The sequence below is a fragment of the Eschrichtius robustus genome, chromosome 14 (genome assembly GCF_028021215.1).
Source record: "Eschrichtius robustus isolate mEscRob2 chromosome 14, mEscRob2.pri, whole genome shotgun sequence".
Lineage (NCBI taxonomy): Eukaryota > Metazoa > Chordata > Mammalia > Artiodactyla > Eschrichtiidae > Eschrichtius > Eschrichtius robustus.
In genome coordinates this window covers 73,945,366-73,968,241 of record NC_090837.1, presented here as the reverse complement: position 1 = coordinate 73,968,241, position 22,876 = coordinate 73,945,366, and the positions used below count along the sequence as shown (strand labels likewise).

Genomic DNA, 22,876 nt, shown 5'->3' with positions numbered 1-22,876 from the left:
CTCTGGATTTTATACGTTTCCCAATTTTCTAATTGCTACAGCTACTGCCAACAAAACACACTGAAAGAATGCCCCATGAGGAGAGGTCTCATAATGCACCACAGGATAGGATTGCAAATTTCAGTGATTACAAACAATTAAAGTGGGCAGCCAACATGTAATTTTCTGTTTAGGCATGGACAGAGAATGAGAAACTACTTACTGGGTTGGAATAGATAGAGACAGAGCTGTTTCCCTTTGTGTAAAAATCATACTTGATCAAGTCGAGATTAAAGCTAATGTGCCCTCTCGCATTAGCTTTTAAAATTGAAGGATGTGGAAATTAGTGAAATTAAATTCACAGCTGCATTAGTTGCAAGTAACAAAAAAATTCTATTTGATCTTGCATAAGCAGAAAAGAGGAATGTTTTGGTTGTGGAAAAATAGAAAGAGTTGAACATCCAAACAATGGGAGAGGCAGGGATGCAGTGGAGCCTCCAGGAACAATTGGAATCATGGCCCCAAAATGACTAGAACCACCTCCCTCTGTTCTGCATTTGGCTTCTTTCCACCAACTGACTTCATTCTGTCTCACTGCAGACCAGCCTTCTCCATGTGTCAGAGTGGATGTCTGTCCTTGGCTCCTGACTGTTATCATCTCTGCTCTTGGAGAGACACTGCCTGTCATATTGTTTTTAGTTTGAAGTTCAAAAATCCTGCTGGAGGAAGTCACTGCACAAACTCAGGGGCACTGTTCATACCATAAACATTGTAGATTTCAACAATTTCCTCACAGACGGCCATAAGGTATCCTGAGGAAAGGACATCTTGTCTAATTTCCACAAAGGTGCCATATGGGCTGGTAGTGGTCCTAGGTAGGGTTCGGATTGGCACAGATTAAGTCAATATCCCCCCACTCCCGGGCTGATCAACTGTGGTCATCTAAGAACATGGCAGCCCTTGTGGGATACTTATAAGTGGAAGAGGAGCAGTTTGTAGAGAAGGGAGATACAGTTCCCTGAAGAAAGGAGGACTTCCCTGGTGACGCAGTGGTTAAGAATCTGCCTGCCAATGCAGGGGACACGGGTTCGAGCCCTGGTCCGGGAAGACCCCACATGCCGCGGAGCAACTAAGCCCGTGTGCCACAACTCTTGAGCCTGCGCTCTAGAGTCCGCGAGCCACAACTACTGAGCCCGCATGCCACAACTACTGAAGCCCACATGCCTAGAGCCCGTGCTCCGCAACAAGAGAAGCCACCGCAATGAGAAGCCCGTGCACCACAACGCAGCAACAAAGACGCAATGCAGCCAAAAATAAATTAATTAAATAAATTAGAAAAAAAAAAAAAAAAAAGAAAGGAATGTTCTGGGCAGGCAAAATATTAATTGTCCACTATACCACTAAGCCTACTGTACATTTTCTCTCTCCTTTGAAAAAATTTCTTTCTCCTGTTCCCCTTCTTTACTCTGATAGGGCAATGATTCTGATAGGGCAATGAGTGAGGCTCCCTATGTTCCCAGAACCAGGGCAAATACTATTTGTTAAAAGAATACATACATCAGTTCATTTATTAGATGGTTAGTCTGCATATGCAGCATCTTCATTGAATTGATCGACCTATTTTCTTTGGCCTCTATATTATCATATAAGATTCTAACTAGATATTTGTAGTGAGGTGGATGGACCTAGAATCTGGCATACAGAGTGAAGTAAGTCAGAAAGAGAAAAACAAATACTGTATGCTAACACGTATATATGGAATCTAAAAAAAAAAAAAAAATGGTTCTGAAGAACCTAGGGGCAGGACAGGAATAAACATACAGACGTAGAGAGTGGACTTAAGGACACGGGGAGGGGGAAGGGGAAGCTGGGACGAAGTGAGAGAGTGGCATGGACATATATACACTACCAAATGTAAAATAGATAGCTAGTGGGAAGCAACCACATAGCACAGGGAGATCAGCTCAGTGCTTTGTTACCACCTAGGGGGTGGGATAGGGATGGTGGGAGGGAGACACAAGAGGGAGAGGATATGGGGATATAAGTATACGTATAGCTGATTCACTTTGTTATACAGCAGAAACTAACACAACAATGTAAAGCAATTATACTCCCGTAAAGATGTTAAAAAAAAAAAAAAAGATTCTAACTAGATAGCTGCCTTAGGATGGGTACTTGAACTCTCTCTATCTCTGTCTATTCTTCTAAAAAATAGGGAAAATCCTACGTACCCAGACCTATTTTAGAAAGGTGTTGTAAAACCAAAAGAGCAAAGTTAATAATGTGAAAGCATTGGTAACATAGGAAATGTGATAATCTGTGCTAGAAAATTAAGATTAATCTTCAGGCATTATTTAAAGGTATCTGACTTCCCTCATCAGAAAATGACAGGTTCTTCTCATTGGTTTTGCAATCCAAGTAAGATCCTTAATTACAGGCTTTTATACTTCTATCAGTTGGCTCTTGGAAGAGAACTATGATGTGGCCATTGTTAAGGGGGAATTAAAAACAATGACTGATTAAATTTGGTAATCCTATATCACATCAAAAATGTTAGCCTAAGGGGAGATAAATATTTTTCTAGTGCCAACTCATATTGTTCCTGCTGTCATTCTGGACTTGCGTACACTGAAGTACATTTTCCAACTAAATTCTTTTGTCTTTTCTTCAACTTCGTTTATCTTAACTCTGCATCACTTTCTACTTTTTAATCTTATTAATATTATTAATGGCAATAGTTATTTACTGACTCCTACAGGTAATATTAGTAGCTACTTACTGAATATTTTTGATGTGTCCAACACTATGCTTAATGTATTATTCCGATTATTTCTCCCCAAAATCCAATTTGATAAGCACTATTATTACGTTGTTTTAACAGAGTCGGAAAAAGGGCACATAGAAAATTATGGAGCTGGGTGTGTCTGATACCAAAGCACGTGCTCGTCTGGCTAAGTGATGAAGCAAAATCCCTGGTAAACTGTTGCTGGACATCATCATCTTGCACATTTAAAGGTAGGTTCTATGTCACTGCCTTTGTAATTTTTACAACTATCATCATGCTTTGCACATAGCAGGCACTTAGTATGTGCCAGGAACTTTGTTAAGTTCTTTATAGGCATTAACTTGATCCTCATTACAAAACCCAGAGATGTACGTTTTATTATTATCTCTGTTTTGTAGAACTAAAGTAGAAAGCTCAAAGTGATTTGCCCAAAGTGGCCCAGTCAAGGTAGGAGCCCATGTCTTGAGCTTTCCCCCCTCTACTAAATCCCTGTCCTACAATGGGCACCTCTGGGACCCTGCCCTTAAATTCAGAATTTGTAGGCCCAAGCTTGCTGGTTAAGGATGCCCCCATGTCCCAGACCTCAAGCCTCTGAGTTTTTGCTCTAATCTTCTCCCAAAGAGCCTGTTAACCAACCTCCCAACCAGCAGGGTTTTCTAAACAATCTATTGGGTCATATTTCTTACTAGTGTTATTCAAAATCTCTATATCCTTTCTAATTTTTTGTCTGCTTGACATAACAATTTCTAAAAGAGGCAGGTTAATGTTCTACATTGTGATTGTAGATTTGTCAATTTCTCCCTATAAATGTATCCGTTTTTATTTTGTATATTTAAACGTTATGTGGTTAGGTGAGCACAAGTTTATGAATATTATATATTCTTTTTAGATCATTACTACTGTCCTTATTTTCTTTTGGATAGTATTTGCATGGTATATTTTTTCCATCCTTTTATTAACTTTTCTATATGGTTTCGTTTAGGTGTGTCTTATAAGCAACACATAGATGGATTTTTAAATCCAATCTGATAATCTGCCTTTTATTATGTGAATTTAATCCTTTTCTATATATTAAAATTGTTAATATATTTCTTTCTACCATCTTAATTTGTGTTTTCTGTTTACCATATTCTTCTTTACTTCTTCGTCTCCATTCCAGACTTCTGTATATAGATAAAATGTTCTATATTCCCATTCTTAAATCCCCTTTTTGAGAAGTTATAGATATTATTTTTATTTGTTAAAGTGATCAGATCACTCTAAATATTTAATTTGTATGTATTTAACTAATTATTCAATATTTCTACCCTTCTTTAAAAATCATGATAACATGAATACACTTTAGCTATTGCACACTGTGCCTGCAATCTTCTAATTATTGTTTAGAATATTAATTTACCCTCCCTTTGTAAATGTATATAATCAGTTATTTTTATTCTTATTACAGTCAGTATTAACTAAATTTATGCAAACATACATTCTCATTCTGTACTCACCATTTTTTCTTGCATGGGCATACTTCATTTTGTTGCACTTCATTTTATTGTGCTTCACAGATACTGTATTTTTTACAAATTGAAGGTTTGTGGCAACCATGCACAGAATAATTCTATTGGCAAGTCTATCAGCGCCATTTTTCCAACGGCATTTGCTCACTTTGTGTCTGTGTCACATTTTGGTAATTCTTGCAATATTTCCCATTTTTTCATTATTATCATATTTGTTATGGTGATCTGTGATCAATGATCTTCGATGTTACTGCTACCACTCATTGAGGGCTCAGATGATGGTTAGCATTTTTTTAGCAATAATGGATGTTTAAATTAAGGTATGTACACTGTTATTTTTAGATATAATGCTATTGCACACATAATAGACTACAGTATAGTGTAAACATAACTTTTAAATGCACTGGGAAACCAAAAAATTTGTGTGACTCACTTAATTGTGATCTCCCCTTTATTCATCAGTCTTGAACTGAATCCGCAACATCTCCGAGGTATGTCTGTGTTCCATGCCTTTGCTTCTCTTTCTTTTAATATTTTCTTCCTTTTTTCTTTCTCGTCTTCATTTTTTACTTCCTTAAATTAAAAAGTTTAAATATCCTCTTTTAGTAGTATTTGTAGATGGTAAACGCTCTCAGATTATGTGGGTGTGTTTATATTTTGTGCATCGTGAATGACAGTTTAGCTAAGCATAAAATTCAGGCTCACCAAATATAGTTTCTTGCATTTTGAGGATATTATTCCGTTGTCTTTTGGCCTGTATTGTTGCCAACAAGAAGCATGCTATTAGTCTAATTGTCATTTATTTTTAGGTGATGTAACTTTATCTCTAACAATTCTTAAATTTTTTTCATTTTTTTGATATTTTGAAGTTTTACTGTAAAGTATCTAAGTGTGGATTTAATTTTATTTCTCTTTCTTGATATTCCATACTTGCAAACCAAGAACATGTATCATACCCTAATTCTGGTAAATTTTCAACTACCACTTCTTCAATTATTGTTTCTCCTTCATTCCCTGTGTTCTTCTCTTCTGGAAATTTTATTAGATGTATTGTGTAGTTTCTCAATTTATTCTCCACATTTCTTAACTATTCTTTAAAACTTTTTATGTGTTCTGTGCTGCCTTCTGAGAGAATTTTGTGATACTGTCATCAAATTTACTAATTCGTTCTTTAAGAGTACCAAGTGACCTATTAAGTTTTTAATTTCAAAGTTTATATTTTTATTTAAAATTTTTAAATCAATTCTTCTTGCCATGTACAGCTGTTCTTGTTTTTGTTTGTTTGTTTTTCTGTCTTTCTTTTTATGGATGTGATTTTAGCATGCTAAAATACTTATGTTTAAGTCTTTTTCACAATAGCCTCTAAAATGTATTTCTAATGGAGCAAATTTGTATTTTCATTACTGATTATGATTGTAGTCTTCTCAGCCTTACATTTCTTCAAATGCCTTGCAGTAATTTTAGTTTATAAACTCATTTTGAGAGGGGTATTTGTTTCTTTTTCTCTCTTCCTTATTTAGTAGGTTTGTGATTGCTTCTTACGTTTTCCCCCACCCTCACCCCAGTATCTCAATCTAGGTCTTGAAAATGTGGGTCCTATATATATGTGGTTGGGTTTCCTGCCCTGTAATGATACTGAGGATGCTTCAGATCCAGTCACCAGGCCAGTGAGCAGCTTGTTTTAGTTCCTGGCTGTGGGTCTGTGTTTCTTTCTCCTACCACCCTAGACTTCCCTCCTGCCTTTATAAAAGCTATAAGCTCACACATTAGTCAACACAGGTTTCTTTTTCAGCTTCCCTTCATGGTCAGGTAAGTGTTCCTGACTTCAATACTCCATCTCATGTGGAGCACATTTGGTCCTCATTATTCTGCAGGAGTTGAAACCCTAGCCATGGCTACTGCCTCTAGACCAGAAGCCCCTCAAGCTGTGGCTTCAGCCCTTTTTATTGCTTGATGTTTCTATTTTGTTTCTGGGTCGTGGAGATTTTTATCTTGTTTTTGAACCTGGTTGTGTTATTTTAGTTTTATTTTTTATAGTCAACTATTGCTGCTATACTTTGGAGTAAAATGGGTGCTTCAGAATTTGCCAGGTCCACTGGAAATTTTAACTCCGTCATTTTACAGTAAGGAAGGGAAGGGATATTCCTCAGATTGAATGCTAGTGTGTGTACTTATTTATTTATACTTTATTCCATAAATAATTTGAGGAATTTTTATATAGCACCTATAAAATAGTAAAATATAAATAAGGTTTAAGGAAAATATAGACTAGAATAGAATACTAAGATTAGGAGGAAAATATAAAATTCACATATTCACACATGCAGATTATAAGGTCATACACGTTGAGCTGTATTTTTGACTCTGAGCTTCCAGGAGAGCCAAAGTGAACAAACAATTGATTACGTAGTTCTCTCTTTCCATGAAGAAAACCCTTGTCAATTCTTTGAGAGAAGCAAAGTATTTTCTAGCAACAAATTCTAAAATAAATTTCTTCTGTGTGCATCATCTCCTGCGTGAGCTGAGGTAGACGATGCAGCCAACAACTTGGCTACAACCTAAATTAGCAAGGCTGACTCTTAGAGAGTTTCTCAATGAAATCCCAAGGCATGATGCTCACTCAGCTAGCAAATGGCAGAGTTGAGACAAACTCAGGTATGAGCCTTAGTCAGATGTTCTTCAGATCTCATCATACTTCCTCCTCACCGGGCTCTGAAAGATCTCCACGTATGAACCATGCATTAGATCGCTTTGGCCAGCATGAGGCAAGAGGCGAATTCCCTTATTATTTTATTCTTTTATTACTGTTGCCAACAATAGAAACTCCATTCGAACTAGTTGAAGCAAAACAAAATGAAAGGTTTTTTTTTTTTTCTTTTTCTTTTTTAGCCACTCCGCTGCATGTGGTATCTTAGTTCCCCGACCAGGGATCAAACCCAAGCCCTCTGCACTGGAAGCATGGAGTCTTAGCCACTGGACCACTGGGGAAGTCCAAAATGAAAGGGTTTTTTTGTCATTTATTTAATTTAATTAATTAATTTATTTTTTAACGTCTCTATGGGAGTATAATTGCTTTACAATGGTGTGTTAGTTTCTGCTTTATAACAAAGTGAATCAGCTATACATATACATATATCCCCATATCTCCTCCCTCTTGCGTCTCCCTCCCATCCTCCTTATCCCATCCCTCTAGGTGGTCACAAAGTACCGAGCTGATCTCCCTGTGCTATGCGGCTGCTTCCCACTAGCTATCTTTTTACATTTGGTAGTGTATATATGTCCATGCCACTCTCTCACTTCGTCCCAGCTTCCCCTTCCCCTTCCCGTGTCCTCAAGTCCATTCTCTACGCCTGCATGTTTATTCCTGTCCTGCCCCTAGGTTCATCAGAACCATGTTTTTTTTTTAGATTCCATATATATGGGTCAGCATACGGTATTTGTTTTTCTCTTTCTGACTTACTTCACTCTGTATGACAGACTCTAGGTCCATCCATCCACTTCACTACAAATAACTCAATTTCGTTTCTTTTTATGGCTGAGTAATATTCCGTTGTATATATGTGCCACATCATCTTTATCCATTCATCTGTCGATGGACACTTAGGTTGCTTCCCAAAATGAAAGTTTTTACAAAAGTTTTATTGAAACCAAACAATCATTGTGAAGAAGGGAGGGTAGATCTAGCTATAGAGAGAACTGACTCTTGGGAATCAAACTGCCAGGATCCTCTCTCCATGTTCTTTCTGCTTCAGTCTTTGTGTTACGCTAACTCCTTCTTTCTCTCAGTGGGGCAGTGTAGGTTGCCATAGGCAGCTGCAACTTTCCAACTCACAACCAAAGAGGAAAGAGAGCACTTCTTCAATGGATTGAGTTGTAACACTCCTTGGGAAGGACTGACTGGTGTGGTTTGGATCACGTGCCCATCTGTGGGCCTCTACTGACATTTATTAAGCACTTAGCATGTGCCAAACCCTATACTAACACCTTTAGGTGGATTATATTTTTTAATCTTCAGAATAACTCTATGGGAGAGGCAGAGGCAAGTAAAAGATAATCATTCTTCCATATGTGATTTTGCCTAGTCTTTGGCCTCTCAGTTCCTTGATCCTTTACCTGCAATGGTCTTACTCTCCACCCCACCAAGTCACACATCCCCACGGTCATACCTTAAACTCTGTCTTCACTGATAACTTCATAATCTCATAATCACTACGTCTGGTACCCTGACTCCAACCTTCTTTGATCTCACTGCGTCCTGAAAGCCACTGGTCCTATTACCTTTCACTGTCTTTCAACCTTTTTTCCCCCACCCCCTACATCATGTCCTTAATTCTCTCATTACCTGGCTTAAAAACTATGGTTTGTCATTGTCCTGGTTTGGTTCTCTCAGAAGCTGACCCTCATGTAAGGATTTGAGTGTGAGTAGTATATTTGGGAAGTGATCTCAGAAAGCATTAGTAGGGGTATAGGGACGTCAGAAACAGAAGGGAAGGAACTGAATAAATGGCATTTTTTGAGCAGGTGTGCAGAGCACTCATCAGGGGTTATTCTCCCCTGTCCCACCCAGGGGCAAGGAAACTGGGGGCATCCCATCCAACGCTGGTTGAAGATTACTCCTGGGGGCATTGGCTTCCCAGCACTTCTGGCCTGCCTGGAACACAGGCCAACAGGAAGTTCTCAGATGGAGAGTTGCAGGTGCTTGGTGTAAAACCCAATAACATTCAGTTATGGGGACCACTGGGATTGGGTGGGACATCGATGATGGTTATAGTCACTCTTTTGGATACGCCCCTACCCAATCTCTGATTGAACAGAGCTGCTGAATGTGGCTGGAGAAAAGCATACAAATGCGCCAATGGGTCTCACATTAAAATGTCCACCAACATAAAGTGAATCATTAGTTAATTCCTTCTAACTTCCAAAACATCAATTTCAAACTTTTTCATCTCCTGTCAAACCTGCAAAATTCCCTTTTATCTCCTCATATTTGATTCTTCTTGTTCCTATTTCACTAAGAATATAGATGTTATCAGAGAGAGCTTCCATGTTTCTTACCATGGCATCCGAACACCTACTATCTATTCATGCACTCTGTCTTCTTTTCAGTTATAATAGATCAGTATTTCTCAATCTTTTTTTTCATCACCACGCTCCTTAAGGAGTTGTTTTAGATATGTTTTCCCCTAACTGTGCCCCCCATGAAATATTAATTCCACAAATATACTGTATATCTGTTTATGTACTATATGTATGTCTGAGCTTTAGACATAAAGAGAGTAAGAACCAATGTTCGCACCCATGGAGAATGTATACATCAGGTGGACCATCCATGCTGCCATTTTCGGCTAAACCCTCCACTGTGCACCAGGTCCCATCCACTCTCACCAACTCAAGGACATCAGTCCCACCAGTATCCTCTCTGTCCTGTACCATTATATCCCCATTTCTACTAGATCATTCACTTCAGCCTATAAAATCTTATATGTTCCATCTTATCCTCCTTTAACCTGCATCTCCCTTCACCGGTCTGTCCTATTTTTCTATTACTCTTTACAAAATAACTCAGACGACATGTCTTATATTTGTTGTCCTTACTTTCTCTGCCCCATTCTATCTTTAACCCATTCTAATCAGACTTTCATCCCCATAGCTTTACTAAACCTGCCATTGTCACAATATCAATATTCTCCACCTTGCCATGTCCAAGGTCATTTCTCAGGCTTATCTTTCTGACCTATCAGCAACACTAGGCTCAGTGGATCATTACTTTTTTCTTGAAACAGTCATCACATTCTCCTGGTTTTTCTACTACCGTCATACTCTCCTTGGCCAGATTCTCTTCATATGTCTTACTTCCAAATGATAAGAGTATTCTCCAAGTATGTTCCTATGGCCTTTTCTTGCCCTATAATCACTCTCTCTCTTTAAATGAGTTCAACTGGTCCTGTATTTTAAACATGATTCTTCTTTGCCACTTCTCCCATCAAGAGATGGGGCCTATGTGACTACCTGACCAGTAGAACATGGTGGGAGTGACATTGTGCCAATTTCCAGGCTCAGGCCTTAAGACACCGGCAGCTTCCACTTTCTCTCAGGACATTCACCTTGGGAGCCTTGAGAGGCCATTTAGGCTGCTGGGCTGTGAGGAAGCTGGGCCGCATGAAGAAACCATGTGTGTAGGTGTGCTGGCCAGCAGCCAGCGTGACCCGCCAGACATGGGAGTGAAGATACCTCCACACGATGCCAGCATGAGAGGGATCAGCCCGCCCTCCAACCCTCGGGTTTCCCAGCTGAGACCCCAGACGTCGTAGAATACAAGAAAGCCATCCCCACTGTGTCCTGCCCCAATTCCTGACACACAGAACCTGCGGTTGTTTCATGCTGCTGTGTTTTGAGGTGGCTGGTTACACAACAATGATAAGTGGAAGAAATCATCATTGTAATTACTCCTCATTCCTTTGCCCCTCTCCCAATTCTTTACTTTCATGCTGGCAAAAGCCCAACCCTGGCTAATCCTACTATCCCTTTATTCCGCACCTGCAACCTCACAGCTGCATATGCCAGAAATCCTCATCTTACTCAGATTGAGAGGCACAGTCCCTAAAACGGCCCCTACCTGACCCCCCCCAACCCCACCCTTTCCCCACTCTCTCCCTGCTCACTCTGCCCCTCCTTGTTGTGCCTTAACTGGCCTGCCTGGCATGCTCCTGCCCCAGGGCCATTGCACTCACTCTTCCCACTGCCTGAGAGCCTCCTTCCCCAGATCTCCACATGGCTGGCTCCTTCACCTCCCGCAAGTCTCAGCTCCTATGTTACTGAAAACTGCAAACAGCCCTCCACCCCTACTCCAGCAGGTGTGTTTCATTCACAGGATAGTGCTTTGCCTGTAATGTTTAATAAATGTGTATTTATTACACTTCCATTGTTCCACCCTGAATTGCACCAGAGGATACAAAGATTTCCAAAGCAAACTTATTTGAAAGACTCTTAGTTGAAGGTCTCTTGGTATAGGGCTCTTTTTAAAAAATTGTATTAATTATAATTGTGCTAAGGAGAGAGATTAGTACTGAGACTCTTTGAATTATTTTGTAGTGCTTGTTGTTCTAAATAAGTAATTCATTAAATATATATGATATATAAAATATCTTTGTGGTTTTTTTCACTTTCTTCATGTCTTACTTGATTTACCATCTAATGCCTGCAAGTGAAGAACCAAGCATTAGGAAACATTTTATAGCCACAGATATCAGAGTAATCTCCTGTATATAGGAGGGTCTAAATCCATATTTATTAAATGATAAAATATAACAATTTAAAACATTACTGTTACTACAGGTTGGTACCAAATTTGAAAATTTTGATTAAAAGGAAACATATTTGCTTCTAATAAGAAGATTGAAAAATAACAAATCATGAATTCTTTTTCATAGTGTATGTTTTTCAACAAGCTCTTGTGTTTGTTTTTTTTTTAAGAGGGTCAAACATTGCCTGCTTACTTCTGCTGAATTTTGAACCCTTCCCCTTCAACTGGTGATCTTTTCTTTACTTGGCATTCTTGTTCAGTGTCACCTCTTTCCCCACCTCCTCATGCCCTCTCCTCTCTCTCTCTTTTCCTTCCTCCTTCCCATCCAGACATGCTCCTCTCACATCCGGGCCTCTGCACATCTGCTTTCCTTCACTTTCTTGACTCCCTGCCTGGCTAACTCCTGTCAGTATCATCTTAGCTATAGTTGCCTCTTCTTCTGGGAAGCCTACCCTGATCAAACCCAGTAAGACGCCTCCTCCACAGAATATTAACAGATCCTGCAGGGCAAGGACTGTGTCCTGTTCCTTCTCTTCCCAGCACAGTGCACAGTCCCTAATACAGGGTTGATTTTCCAGGAACACATAGCTCTGTTGAATGAATGGAAAACTTGGCTCCTTGGCATCATTGAACAGAAGTCACAAAATGTCACTGGAGAGAGAATTGTTTCATTAGTTCAGTGAAATATTTTATATATTGGCAGCCAATTCCAATAACAGCAAGGCTGTATGTTTGCCAAGCTTTCAATATCCATGAATAATCCTTTATAAAAAGCCTGGCAGAATCTTGTAGACTGATGGACAGCATATTTAGAGCTGGTCAGAAGGGGAGAGGAAATTTTAGAATAAAGTTATGATCTAGAGAGTAGTATAAAAATTTATATAAGAACGTTCATGGCAGCATTATTCAGGAGAGTCGAAAAGTAGAAACAACCCAAATGCCCATCAACTGATGAATGGATAAATAAAATGTGGCATATCCACACAATGGAATATTATTTGGCCACGAAAGGGAATGAAGTTCTGAGGCATACTACCACATCGATGAACCTTGAAAGCTTATGTTAAGTGAAAGAAGCCAGTCACAAGAGGCCATATACTGTATGAGTCCATTTACATGAGACATCCACAATAAGCAAATATATAAAAGCAAAAGACTAGATTAGTGGTTGGCTAGGGCTGGGGTAAGGGAAGGGAGGAAGAGGAGTGAATGCTAATGGTATGAGGTTGATTTTGAGGGTGACAAAATGTTCTAAGCTTTGATTGTGATGATCACTGCATAGCTCTGTGAATATACTAAAAACCATTGAAGTGTACAGTTTAAATGGGCAAATTGCATGGTATGTGAATTATATCTCAATAAAGCTGTTTTGGAAAAGTCGTAGAGAGCATTTGTTGCAAAGTTACACCTGAGTAGGCTGTAAAAAAAATATTTTTCTAAATAATCTTTACTTGTAAGAGTTCTACTTGGTGCTTCCTGGTAAGTGAAAAACCAAATCTCTAAAATCTGGGCCTTTGAACCCCTGTGTGCATAACCCAGGGAGCCCCACTCACTGCGGAGGACTCATGACTACATGATGCTAAAGATGCCAGCCAAACTGCTACAGCGTGATGAACTCCAGGGAGAAAGCTGTAAGCATAATGAGGAAGAAAACAGCAAAATTACATGTACAGAGGAAAAGGTAAACGCGTACGTGCAAACTGACAGCTTGCAAAAGCACTATTGTTTTTGTGTAGACTTCTCTTGGCTAGCTGTCTGATTTAGGGAGTCTTCATTTCAGGCACCAATGTAACTGGAAGGAGTGCTGATCTGGGACTTAGGACACCCTCGTTCTAGTCCTGGCTATGTCATTTATTCACCATTCAACAAGCAATTATTGAAAGCCCACTATATGCCAGGCACTGCATCTAGTCCTGTTGACTTAAAGTTCAAAGACACATACCCTACCTCAAGGATCTCACTTTTCAGAGAAAGAGGATAAAAAATATAATAAGTCCTGTGACAGAAAGAAGAGGTAGGACTGAGGAAGAGGCTGACCAGTAAGTTGTATTGTTTCCTGCTTGTTTGCTGTCCCACAAGCATTTCAGCTCCTTGAGGAAAGAGAGCCTTTTCTATCTTAGTCAGTTTTTCAAAAACAACTTTATTGAGATACACCACACAATTCATCCATTTAAAGGATACAATTCAATAGTTTTTAGTATATTCACAGATTTGTACAGTCAACATCACAATCTATTTTAGAACATTTTGTTACTCCAGCAAGAAACTCTGTACCCATTAGCAGTTAATCCCTATCCTATCCACCTCTGCTCTCAGACTTAGCCAACCACTAATCTACTCTCTATCCTTTCAGATTTGCCTGTGCTGGATGTTTCATATAGATGGAATCATACAGTATGTGACCCTTTGTGACTGGCTTCTTTCACTTAGCATAATGCTTTCAAGGTTCATCCATGTGGTTCATTACTTTTCATGGCCAAATAATATTCCATTGTATGGGTATGCCACACTTTGTCCATTCATCAGTTGACAGGCCTTTGATTTGTTTCCACTTTTTGGCTCTTATGAATAATGCTGCTATGAACAATTGTGTATGTTTTTAAGTGAGTATATGTTACCATTTCCCTTGGGTATACTCCTAGGAGTGGAATTGTTGGGTCATATAGTTACTCTGTTTAATCTTTTGAGGAACTGCCAGACTGTTTTCCAAAGTCCACTATTTTACATTCCTCCCATCAATTTATCTACATCTTTGCCAACACTTGTTATTTTTTGTCTTTTTGACCATACATCCCAGTGGGTGTAGTCACCTCAGTCAATTTTGTATCCTTAGTGCCTCAAAGAGAATCCAGTACAGGCAGATGCCAATTTATTTGTTGAGCGAATTTGAGAACATTTGTCATTTGGGGTTTCCCAAAATCTGACCCCCTTTCCTTTCTGGGGGGTAATCTAATGATTATTGGAGTGAAGCAGATCCCATTTAAAATATGGGTCTCAAAAAATGTCAGCTCCTTACTTTCCCAGACCTGCCTGCAATTAGAGCAAGGAATGTATGTTAAGCTTAGTAAACCTAATGGATCTGCCACAGGCTTCAAAGAGGGAGCCCTAGTAAAACAAAGTAGGTTTGGTGGAGAATCCATTCTGGGGGCAGTAACAGGCACTGCAGTGACATCTGGTTTCCAGGAGCAATAGTGCTGGTAGCGCCAATGGTGGATGGTACCTGTGTCCAGTGCTACTGAACTGCAAGTGTAAGCCGAGGTATCCTGTTTTGAATGGTGGTGGTCACCGCCCTCAGTGTGTTGTGCTGTGATGTTGGTTGTGATCCTAGCTGCTGCCCGGACTTCCTTGTTCTTGCTTACTGCCTGAGCCTGTTTCTGCAGACTTCCCAGCAACTTTGTCAGCCACCCAATATCCTTTCACAAATTGCCCTTCTCCTTAAGTCAGCAATGTCAGTTTCTTCTGCTGCTTGCAACTAAGAAACTTGAAAGTTGCAATGAATCTTGCATGGGTGAGTGGGTGGGGGATGAATTGATCAGTGGATGAAGGCAGCTACCTGGAAACAGTGTTTTGAAGTATGAGTAGAAGCTCCTCAGGCACAAGTGTATTCCAGGCAGAACAAAGAGCACAACGTAGGCACTGAGGAATGGGAGAGCATGGTGCACTGGGAAAAACGCCAGGAATTCAGTCTGGCTGGGATATAAGGACAAGGTGGGGAGTGGTGAGGTGTAAAGCTAAAGAGACTAGCCTAGGACAGATTGTGAAGGATCTTTTGGGTTACGTTAAAGAGTCTTGATTTTATCCTTTTAAACAAACTATCAGTTTAATCAACATAGCGACATCATCAGATTTGCATTCAGAAAACACACTATAATTTTTAGAAAATTCTGGCAGGAAAGAGAAAGAATTGGAGGAGAGGAAGACCAGAGACGGGAAGACCAGTTAAGGAGCTATAGCAAGCATTACAATGAAAGATGTTAAAGTTCTGAATCAAGGCAGTGAGCTTGAACAAGAGGCATTAGATCTGAGATATATTAAGGAGGTAGAGGAATTTTTGTCCTCAATATAGTAATTAAGAAGGAAGATAACGGATGACTCCAAGATTTTGGCTTAAATAAATCAAGAGATGGTGATGCCATTTATGCACACATTCCTTCAAAAAACATTTAATCATCACTTATTGTGGGAGGTGCTGATACAATGCAGCGAATGAAACAGACCTGTTCCTACCATTGTTGTGGTAATAAGTACTCTACATTAGGCCCCGTTTATGTGTCTTCTCAGACTTTTTGGGCCTCTTGCTCCTGTCTCAGCTGCCACCATGAGTGACTTAGTTAAGTCCCTTGTGGCTTGAACGCCCAAGGATGACCAGCCACATACCAACAGTTTCTTCCCACCACTTCTGAACTCCAGGGCAGGGACCTGCTTTCTGAGTGACTATCAAAGAATATGGATAACACAACTGGGAAGTATGGGAAAGTTAGCTCCCTGTGGGACAAGCTTTGACCAATGACAAAGAGACAGGAGACAAAGATAAAATTCCTCTCTTCCTTGAATTGTTCCAAGGCATGAGTCCTCCATATTGTCTGTCTGGCCAAGTGGTTGCACCTGTCAAGAGATTGGCTGTATCTCCTCAAGTTTTTCCATGAAGCAGTGTTCAGCACAGTAATGTATCCCTGTGCATAGCTCTCCATTCTTCCTTGCCTTTTCCCTGTTCCTGCCCTGGGATAATATCTCCTAAAGAAAGGATCAGCATCCTTGCATCAGGGTCTGTTTTCTAGGGAACTGGGCTAAAACACACCCAGAAAGGAAAACAGAAGATGATGAGTTTATTTTTCACATGCTTTGAGTTTGAGGGAAAATTATCGATCCATTCAAAGATATGTATTGAGTACCTCCAGGTATGCTTGAAGTAGGGATAATATATATGGTGAACGAAATAGACATGCTCCAGTAGGAATATTCTGGTGAACAAAACAGACATGTTTCCTGCTCTTAAAGAGCTTACATTCAGCAGGGAGAAGTGACAAATAATAAGTCACAGTACAGAAATAGTGGATATGATAATTCTAGATAATGATAAAGAGTTTTAAAGAAAATTTTTAAAAGGTGGTATGATAGTGTGACTGGTATGTGTGTGTGGAGGGGGTGGTTCTAATCTAGACTGGGTGGTCAAGGGAACAGAGAAGAGGTAGACGAAAAAGCCCTTTTCCAGAAGGAGGAGCAGGTCTTCCACAAGAAGTGGCTGGGAGAATAGATGTGGAGGTAGACATATTTGTCTAGTGTTGGGGTTTAGGTGCGGAGAGGAAATTTGCCCCATTTTAACTGTGAAATAGTTGGTCAGGACATATGCATAGAAGGTAAAAGGGAGATTGAAGAGAGTAGCAAAGGCATAGGTGAGGCTGTAGATCAGGGACAGGTCAAAGAGTCAGTGGGCAGTATCAGAGCAGGAAAGGTAAGACACTATGTGTATAACCCCTGACACCAAGTGGTCATGGGTCTTTGGAAAAGCCTGGGCCTCAGTTTCTTTAGCTGCAAGGTAAGAGCATTGGTCAGGCTCCATTACTGTATTAAGGCAAGGAGGAGCTGATATGAAACTTCTATGTAGCTATGTAATTCACCCCTTGAAAGCCACCATTGAAGTCTTTAGAACCCAGTAGTAATTGCCTCTCTCCCCTCATTAATTACATTCTGGCCACTCATCAGCTAACACAATTGTCAGACTCTTTCAGCAAAATGTCTTTTTCATAGCTGAGGACTCCTTACAGTAAGGACAAACAATTGGGGCTCATTAATTCAATCATTAGGACACTGATTATGCATCTATTGTCTACTCTAGTCAGTTATGTTAAATAAGCTCTTCAGTCTTCATCAGAGCAATTATGCTAATAAGGCTGAAATTTTCTAAGAGTATTATACCTTCATACACTTATCCTGCCTAGCAGCCGCCTGGCTCAGTCAATATTGTCACACACAGACAATTATAATCAAGGCATAAGGCCCTATTGTTGACATCTGACTACCAAGTTATCCCTCTCACAATAGAACTTTAAATAATTTGTCCATTGTTCTTCCAGGGTTTAGACATTGGCCCCTGTTTAGTTTTTTCCAAGATATGGAGATCTCAGATACCATTTAAATGCCTTTATGGGAGTGTTCATTGCACTGCATTATTTTCCAAGTAGTATTTGAACAATCATTGGATTAACTATCCAATGATAAATTATCTAGTAATTCTTTATGCTTTTAAATGTACAGACAAGAAATATAATATTAATTATCAGATGCCTGGAGAACGATGAGAAATATAACTTGTTTTCTCCAAATGTTTTTCTCTCAACCAGAGCCAGCTTCTCTCCCAATGTCATTATCTTTAAACTAAAAAACTTATTTGTACGTTTTATTTTCTGGAGTGATTTTGGCCATGGAATGAGGACTTTCCACCATGAAAGACCAATGCTTTTATGATAGGTACGTAACAGATACCTGATAAATATTTGCTGAAGTTAATTCTTTTTTCTTGTATATGCTATATTCTTGTCTCCAGCATTTCCCATCAGATATTAAATATTTTTTATCTTAATAAAAATTACCATGTGAATGAGGACTGTGTGTGTGTGTGTGTGTGTGTGTGTGTGTAGAGGCAGGTGGACACATCTTCAACATAAGTTCATTTAAAATATCAAATTTCATTGTATTGAGATAAAAATCCAGCTGGTGTTGGGTTTCTTCATTTACAACAAAAGTAACCCCACACATTTGTTCTTTAAATTTTGTACTTAGGTTATCTCATTTAATCAGTTGCAAATAACTGGATCCTTCTTTAAGATGTAGTAATACTCACTGCAACTTAGTTCCACGAGGATGAGCACATATAGAGATTGGATGTTGACAAGATACTCAATAGTTGTACTGAGGGTAACTACAAACTGGAAGGATGGGGCAAAGCTACGTAGAATGCTCGCAGACCTTTGACACACACACAGCCTTTTTCTGCCATACAAATGCTGTATTTCACACTTCTTCAATTACGTGGTATTTTTTATCTTAGGTTGTGGGGAAACAACTGAGAGCAAGATGCTTGCTGTCCTTGTCCTTCAGGAATCTGCAATCTAAATGGTGAGACAAAACACATGAGAAGTTAAAAATCCGCTCAAGACTAAACTAACAGATCAAGACATTACTCAAAGCAAAGTCATGGTATGTAAATCATTCTGACCATGAGAGAAAATTTATAGGTGAGTGATATCCTTTGGGCTGGAGTAACCAGGAAAAGCTTTACAAATTTAGCAGAGAGTTCTAGCTTTTGAATATGAGTTCTAGCTTTTGAAAAACCAATACATGGATATATATATATGTGTACATATATATGTGTGTGTATATATAAATACACATATATATCTTCTTTAAAACTCTACAGAAGAATGAATGATAAAATTTAAGTTTTCCACTCATGACTTCAAGGTTCTCTTTCTAGAAGCAACCACCACTACCATTTTCCTTATATGTCTTTCCAGTACATTTTACTACTTTTAAATAGATTCTGAATTGATTTTGATTTGATTTTTCAGTATCATGCACAAAAAAAGGTTAAACAAGGTGTCTATCCACATAAACATAAGACTTACTCAATATAATTTATACAATAGGGACCTACTGATAGGTCTTGAGATACCCTATGGATTTCCAAGTTGATTGTTGCCACGGCAATCCCTGCTCCATCTGCCTTCAGTCTCTATCTTGACCCACTTTGGCTTAGATGCATTTCTAGCTGAGAAGGGATGCTCCATTTCTAAGCCTTTTTGGGACTGCATTGGTAGCCAGATTGCCCCTCCTCCCCTTTCCTCAATCCTACAAACCCTGGAAGGCTTCCTAAATGAAAGAGTTAGGGATCCAAAGTCTGACACTTTGGAGAGATGGTCTTAGACCTCAAGCATATTATCCATTGAATTAATGTGCCCCTCAAAGTACCTAACTCCTGTACTGGGAGCAGATTCTTCTGGAATTCCAGCCAGATCTGCTTCTGTTTCTATTTCTACTCACCCACATAGACACCCAAATGCACACCCTGGTCACATAGGAGAAAATACTTGTGTGACCCAGGGTAGCTTTTTATAGGCCATTTCATATAAAAACTGTTGGCTTGAGTTAGTAGGGAGAAGGACCAAAAACCATAAACAGCCCTCCTACTTCTAAATCGAATAGCCTTTGCCCTAGAACATCCTCTCTGGTGGCTCTCGGAAGCGGAAAGAGAAGTATTAGGAGGTGAAACAGCTCCACCAATTGGCTTCCTAGATCCCCTTCACAAGCTGTTTTTAAAAAGGGGTGAATAGAGCTGCCTCTAAACTGACAATGGGAGACACCACCCTGGAGGTAAACTTTTGAAGGTAGAATTTCTGCTGGATGGGTTCATCTTAGCATATGTGTTGCAGGCAACAGAAGGGAAGAAAGGATAACGATTATTGGTTTTCTTTTAACTTAGCCCTGTGCTAGTCACTTTCATAATTATTACTTTATTTAATCATCACACAACTATATTTAAGTAGCTATCATTGCAGGCGAGTTTCACTTGCCAAAGGTCACATATTTGGAGCATGCTCTTCATCACAAACTTTCGATGAGAAAAGTACTTCCATGTTTGAGGAGAGAGATGGAGGAAATGCAGGAGATTTTTAACGGATATTTGGAAAACCTGTAAGACTCAGAGGATGACCAAATATCTCTCCAGATTCAACTGAAGGTACCCTCCTCAGGGAAGCCTTCATTTCGGAAGAGAATATATTTCAAGAAGTCTTACTGTTTGAAGTGGTCACTTGGTACTTCCTGCTTACTGATTTGCATTGCTAGTGCCGCTTTACTTGAGTCGCAGGTTAAATCCACGAAGCAAGGAGTACATGAGAATGAGTGCCAGCCAGGGAACCAAGAAAACCGTGTTCTAGTCTTGTCTCTGCCACCAACTACCTAAGTGAGATCTAAGTTTCGTTTCAACTTCAGTTCTACGGTGCTCTCTGCCTAACACAGTAGGTGCTTAATAAATGCTTGATGTGATTGGTTGGGTTCAATATTTCGGCAGAGGCTCGGGTGTCTGTAAGGTATAAGTGACAAAGTTACCCGATGGAGGTTATGACTCCACCAGCTTTGGGAAGCCACCGGCTTAGCGGCTTGTCGTGCAGACGAGCGAGGATGGGGCCCAAGAACAGCGTCTGAACAGTGCAGAAATGCAGGGGAAGGGAAGATAACTCAGCAATTGAGGGGCATCGTGCCAGGCACTTATGTTCTAGATTTCACAAGACCATTCAGAGCATGCATTATTAGCACCATTTTTAACGAAGACAGAACGACGGTTCCGGTTAAAGAAAAATACCTGGCATCCCCTTTCCCTGGCCCTACATCCCAGAAAACATCTCAGCCCTGGGCTTATTTACATCTCGGACCCCGCCCCCGCTTACCACCACGAGGGCCCCGCCCACTCATTCGCAGAAGGGCGCGCCCAGTGTGGGTCCGGTACCCGAGCTTCTGCAGAACCCTCTTCTGCCCGTGGCTCGTCCCGTCCTCTGGGCATCCCCGGGGATGAGCACGTATCCACTCCCGGCTTGACTACTGAAGGTGGGCCAGGCGGCCCCCGACAGGCCCCACCCAGTGGCGCTGGCGAGAGACCGGGAGGGAGATCAGGGCCGAGGTAGTGAGGGACGGGTGGTCGCTAGCGCAGCAGGTTACGTGCCGTCCCCTCCCCTTCCCAGAGCCTCTCGTGAGACCGCGCAGGAGACGAAGCCAACCCAAACCGCGGGCATCACACCCTGCCTACTCCTTCACCGCCCCGCCGCCCGCCGGCCACGCCTCGCCTCACGCTCTACGGGGGAGGCGGGACCAATCAGCGAGCGACGTCTCCCTTCCGATTCGAGGCTCCCGACGCGCGGCTCACACCCCGAGCACCCCGTGCGCTGATTGGCTGCACGCGCCGCCGGTCCGGCCGGGAGGGCGGGGCGGCCGAAGGGAAAGGAGGTGGGGAGGTAGTGGCCCGCGACTCTCTGAGCTCCGCTCGTGTCCCGGCCTTTCCCGGGCGCTCGGCCTCCTTCCTTCCCTCCTCCGTTCTCCTCGTCTTCCGTACGTGCCGAGCGCTGCGCTCGGCCGGCGTGCCTCGCGCCCTAACGGGCGGCCGGGGGCGCCAATCAGCGGGCGGCAGGGTGCCAGCCCCGGGGCTGCGCCGGCGAATCGGCGGGGCTCGCGGCCCGGGGTGGGAGGCGGGTCTACCGCTCGGCCGCGGCGGCGGAGGAGCAGCTCCCAGCCAGCAGCCAGCGAGCGCCGAGCGAGCCGCCCGGAGGTGGGTGCGCCGCGCCGCTGCGGCCGGCAGCGGAGGGCGCAGGGCGGAAGCGGAGGTGGGCCGGCGGGCGCAGCGGGGGAGGGCTCGGCCGTCCAGGCCGCCCGGGGTGGGGGCGAGGCGGGCGCGCGCCCGAGGGGAGGAGGGGCGGTGGCGGGACGCGCGTCCCCACCCCCTCCTTCCCGCGGGCGGCGGCCGGGCCCGCGCCCCCTCCTCGCGCGCCGGGGTCGACTGCCGGGCTCCGGCTGGGGGGCGGGGCGGGTGGCCTGGCGGCCGCGAGAGTGTTTTCAGTTCCGCCTCCAATCGCCCATTCCCCTCTCCCCTCCCAGCCCCTCATCCCATTCGGAAGAGGAAGGAACAAAAGGTCCCGGACCCCCGGCTCTGACGGGGCGGGACCCGGAGCCTCGGTCCAGGTAACGCCGCGGCGCCCGGCGGGCCCACGGGGCTGGGGTGTGTCAATGTGGGGCTCGGGTCGGTGAGGCTCACCGCGTCACCTGGCCTCGGGGGCCGGGGGCTGGGGTGTGGCGAGGTCGGGGCCGCGGGGCGCCGGGCCCTCGGGGTGCGGGAGCGCAGGGCGGGGCAGCCGGAGGGACGGGGTCGGCAGCCGGAGGGACGGGGTTGGCGCCCGGAGCTGCTGCCCGCCCGCGGCCCGGGGCGGGGGCCGGCTGTGGCCCGTCCCCTGCGCCGCGAACACACTCGGTAGTTTGTGGTTGTGATTTGCAAAGCCCGGAGGGACAGAGCTCTGGTTTCGGGAGTTGTTGAGAAGCCGAGTTAGGAGCGTGCGATACTTTGCTTCCACTTTTTTTTTTTTTTTTTTTTTTTTTTGGTGCTGTAACCTTTGTTAACCATTCTGGTCTCGGGGTTCAGAATCGCTTGAGTGTGCTCTCACACAAACACGCACACGGCTGATACTCTGTCCAGGTCCTTCTCTACTCGCTTGTGAAAGTTGCTCTGTGAGCGGAGCCTATTTGTTTTTATCACACGCC

General features: G+C 42.3%; 1 protein-coding gene across 1 annotated transcript in view; it reads left to right on the top strand.

Moving 5' to 3' along the window:
• The first annotated feature begins 21,687 nt into the window (after window positions 1-21,687).
• Window positions 21,688-22,876, top strand: part of SMAD2 (SMAD family member 2) — a 96,995-nt gene continuing 95,806 nt past the window's right edge. The window contains exons 1-2 of the mRNA XM_068563308.1: window positions 21,688-21,893; window positions 22,220-22,303. The gene's annotated coding sequence lies outside the window, so the exon portion shown is untranslated. The remainder of the gene's footprint in view (window positions 21,894-22,219; window positions 22,304-22,876) is intronic.